Source organism: Babylonia areolata, chromosome 18, assembly GCF_041734735.1.
Source record: "Babylonia areolata isolate BAREFJ2019XMU chromosome 18, ASM4173473v1, whole genome shotgun sequence".
Lineage (NCBI taxonomy): Eukaryota > Metazoa > Mollusca > Gastropoda > Neogastropoda > Buccinidae > Babylonia > Babylonia areolata.
In genome coordinates this window covers 56448131-56453130 of record NC_134893.1, presented here as the reverse complement: position 1 = coordinate 56453130, position 5000 = coordinate 56448131, and positions in this window count along the sequence as shown.

The window sequence follows — 5000 nt, the reverse complement described above, 5'->3', positions numbered from 1 at the left end:
TGTTTTTGATATTGCTGTGCAAGCGCGCATGTTTGTGATCGTTTCGAAAGCAACGGAGCAACCCTGTTGTCTATCAATGTATATGTCTGCCCATCAATCACAGAGAGAGAGAGAGAGAGGGGGGGGGGGGTGGAAACTGAACAGAGTGAGGGGGGGTGAAGAGAAACAGACTGAGAGAGATAGTAGAGAGATGCATAGACAGGCAGGCACACAAAAGAGGAGAAGCAAAGACAGAAAGAAAGAGAGACAGACAGACAGAGAGCAGAGAGATACTAAACAAAGAGAAACACACACACGGAGGCCGCCAAAACGTCAAGTGCCTATGAAACCAAGGTTGTTGGTTTTTTTTCGTCACTCCCAGGAACCTGAAAATGATCCCCCACACCAACCCCCCCGAACTATCCCCAATGCCCATCCCAGACCCCCCAGCCCCCGCACCCCACCCCACCGTGATCCCCCCCCCCACACACACACACACACACACCCCTCTCCCCTTTCCCCGCACCCCCCCCCCCACTCCCCCCCCCACCCCCCCACACACACACCTCTGCCCTTTCTCCCAGCCCCCCCGCCCCATTTCCAACACACACGCACGCCCAACCAAGAAAAGAAATCGTCCACATCCCAGCCCCCCCGCCTTCCCCCCACCCCCACCCCTCCCCCACACACCCCCTTCCCGCCCCCACCCCCCCTCCAACACCCCCCCCGCCCCCCCCCCCCTCCCCAAAACGAAACTCTCAAGCCAAGCCCACAGCTCTGCCAGAGTATTTCTGTTCCTATCGAATGCCTGTCAGTGGTTCCAGTTCCAGAGCCGCTCAGTGTGGATAATTATCACCAACCAGCCATGCATATCAAGGGCAAGGTGCAACAGTATCAAACGTGCTGCCCGCGCCGCCACACGCAGCACACACCTTGTAACCTTCTGCCTTACGTTTTTTGTTGTTGTTTTTCTACCAGACACGCAGCATAAGATTAATTAACGCTTTGAAAATTGTGATCTTTGGGACGAAGGTTGATATCCCGTTAAACTCTGTCAGCAGCAGGAATGTTGCCGAGAGCAAAGAAGAGGAAGAAGGAGGAGGAGAAGGAAGAGGAGAAGAAGAAGAAAGAGTTCGACTAATATCACTTACAGTGAAAAGACGTTAAACTAAAGAGCGAACGAAGAAGAAGGAGAAAAAGGAGGGGGAGGAGGGGAAGAGGAAGAAGAAGGAGGAGGAGAAAGAGGAGCAGGAGGAGAAGAAGAAGGAGGAGGAGAAGGTAGAAGAAGAAGAACTTGAGAAGAAGAAGAAGGAGGAGGAGGAGAAGAAGAAGAACGGTAGTAACATTATGTCCGAAACAACGTGTACAAAACAATGTCCTGTCTGTGTTCACAACTTTGAAAGGGGCTGAAGCTGTTTGCACAATGGACGAGAAACGTGCCTTCTGCGTGGCTGTGTGTGTGTGTGTGTGTGTGTTTGTTTGTTTGTGTGTGTGTGTGTGTGTGTGTGTGTGTGTGTGTGTTTGTTTGTGTGTGTGTATGTATGTGTGTGTGTGTGTGTGTGTGTGTGTGTGTGTGTGTGTGTGTGTGTGTGTGTGTGTGTGTGTGTGTGTGCGTGACAGAGAGAGAGAAGGAGAGTTCAGCACACCTGTTCAATATAAACAAGCTGGCATGCACACACGTTACCTGTTGACACACACGAGTGTCATTGTTACATTTACACACGCAATCGCGGGTTTGCGCACGCGCACACACACACACACACACACACACACACAGACCATCTCACCATTCATTCAACCCGCTCCTCCTCTCTTACCTTTTGAATTATAACATTTAGATGTGATGATTGATACTTTGACAAACCTGATATCTACAGTCACCAGTATGAATGTGTGACGGGACAGGGACACCAAACAGAACATTTGCTCCTCCTCCTCCACGCAAACACCTGTGTCCCAGTCAGATCATTATATTGTGTGTCCGTTTATCGTGAATCAGATCGAACTATGTTTAGCTGGTTCCTGTATTCTGTTACATGTCAATTCATTATTTTCAAAACAATTTATCTAAATAGATAGAAAGATAAAAGAACAGTGAATGTTTACCTTCGTTGTTTGTTTGTTTGTTTGTTGCTGTTGTTTTTTGTTTGTTTTTGTTTGTTTGTTTGTTGCTGTTGTTTTTTGTTTGTTTGTTTTTTGTTTGTTTGTTGCTGTTGTTTTTTGTTTGTTTTTGTTTGTTTTTGTTTGTTTGTTGCTGTTGTTTTTTGTTTGTTTGTTTGTTTGTTGCTGTTGTTTTTTGTTTGTTTGTTGCTGTTGTTTTTCGTTTGTTTTTGTTTGTTTGTTTGTTGCTGTTGTTTTTTGTTTGTTTTTTGTTTGTTTGTTGCTGTTGTTTTTTGTTTGTTTGTTGCTGTTGTTTTTTGTTTGTTTGTTGCTGTTGGTTTTTGTTTGTTTGTTTGTTTGTTACTGTTGTTTGTTGTTGTTTTTTTGTTTTTTGTTTGTTTGTTGCTGTTGTTTTTTGTTTGTTTGTTGCTGTTGGTTTTTGTTTGTTTTTGTTTGTTTGTTTGTTGCTTTTGTTTTTTGTTTGTTTGTTTGTTTGTTGCTGTTGTTTTTTGTTTGTTTTTTTGTTTGTTTGTTTGTTGTTTGTTTTTGTTTGTTTTTGTTCGGTTGGTTTTGTTTGTTTGTTTGTTTGTTTTTGTTTCTTTGCTGTGTATGCATATTATTTGAAAGGTTACCCAGCCATCAATTAAAGGCTTGTTTGCCATGAATTTGAGCGCTCAAGAACAAGGTTATTTTGTCAAATCAGTTTGTTAATCTCATCAGTAAACAACAACAGTAATACCAACAACAACAACAACAACAACGACGACGACGAAGGCGACGCGGAGTGAACAGACAAACACTGTATCAACCAGAGGAGCCCCCAGGGCAGAAAGGGTCAGGCGTCAGTCAGACAGGATCCAGTGTTCACCAGTGATCGGGGTTCAAAGCCCCGTTTCGGCATGGTGTTGTGTCCCTCGGAAAGGAACTTTTTTTTTCCGATTTTCCTCACTTCACACAGCTGTGAATCAGTGCCTGATCCTTGGTCGGGGATGGTTAAAACGATTGAGACTGAGAGAGGACTGGGCCCCCACCTTCATGTGTCTGACGCTTATCACAGTGGACATGACACTTTTCTCAGTGAATATGGCGATTATCACAGTGAATATGACGCTTATCACAGTGATATATGACGCTTATCACAGTGATATATGACGCTTTTCACAGTGAATATGACGCTTATCACAGTGAATATGACGCTTTTCACAGTGAATATGACGCTTATCATAATGAATACGACGCTTATCACAGTGAATATGACGCTTATCACAGTGAATATGACGCTTATCACAGTGATATATGACGCTTAAAACAGTGAATATGACGCTTATCACAGTGAATATGACGCTTATCACAGTGAATATGACGCTTATCACAGTGATATATGACGCTTATCACAGTGAATATGACGCTTATCACAGTGAATATGACGCTTATCACAGTGAATATGACGCTTATCACAGTGAATACGACGCTTATCACAGTGAATATGACTTCACTGCCACCACCCACCCTCACCTCCATACCCCCAAAAAGCAAAAAACAAAAATACGAAAAAGCAACAACAAAAAACCCGTAAAAGGCTATATGGGACTTAAACCTTTTTGTTAACATACGCTAGCAAGATGCCCCGTGTGTTAGTATCACACCACCAAACGCTCTCCAAGTGTAAGCCGTTAGTCCAAGGGTCCTTCGTGGTGTTAGCAGAGAGATCTGCAAGTGACAGGTTGCCAACACACAGACTGAAGTACTACTCTACCTGACACAGACCTATCCCTGTAACTTAAGACACACTAGGTTTGAACCACTGTTTTCTTTGTTTCGAGTACGTAAACTTGGCCCCGTGGTAAAACGACCTTGTTGTGGGCTTCGATAGTAAGCGTGGATGGAATTTTGACTAACACTTTGTACAGCACGTTACTATGTACTCTGGTATTTTACTTTGTTCTTTTGATATAGACTTAGTAGTTCGGTTCTTCAGTTGGCAGCCTGGTTGGTTGGCAGGGGGTGAGGGGGGTAGGTTACGGTAAACAAGAGAGAGAGTGAGTGAGTGCCATGTCAACCAATCAGTCAGTCAGTCAGGTAGTCAGGTAAACAGTTAGAGGAGCAACACAGGCGCTTCCTTTGTTTTGTTTTGTGATATATGGAGGAGGAGGAATTGTGTGTAATGTCCCGTCACACATATCGGTGATTGAAGACATTTTGTTAAAGTATTTATGAATACATTTGAGTATTATCGGTTAGAAGGGGTGGGAAATGTGAATGAATGGAGGGTTGGGGAAAACTGGGAAAATGAGGGTGAAATTTGAAAAAAAATATATATATAAATACGATTACAGGAAATTACTTAAAGGACTCCGTAAAAGAGAAGTCGTTAAACTGACAAGCGAAACAACTGATAATGAATGCAAAAAGTCAAAACCATCAACGTTCTCAGTCACTTGTAAAGACACACTTTCGTGTACATAAGGCTTCATCAAGCTACAGTCAAAAATTATATGCTTAATTGTCAGGTAACTACAGCATATGCACTTGACATTAGAACAATACTTGGTCCGAAATGAATATGATAATAGTCTGAGAGTTAAACTCAGAATTTGTCTGCGAATTGGACCAAAGTCTGAGAGAGTCAACTGACGAGGTTTTAAACTTGAATTCAAGCACCTATAAAAGTCTCTTTCTAGTATATTGCTTATTTCCTTGTATGACAATGGGCAATATACTTTTATACTATCTGTATGATTCTTTGCTCCCCTTTTTGCTGCCCTGTCTGCTTGGTCGTGATATATGTATGTAAACAAAAAAGACATTTTCTAAGTGGGAAACTAATAGAAGAGATGCACAAAGTGAACGAGAAAACTGAACATTTGACACATGTTTAATCAGTACATCCCAGGAACAGCAATGTTATGTGAATGCTGAAA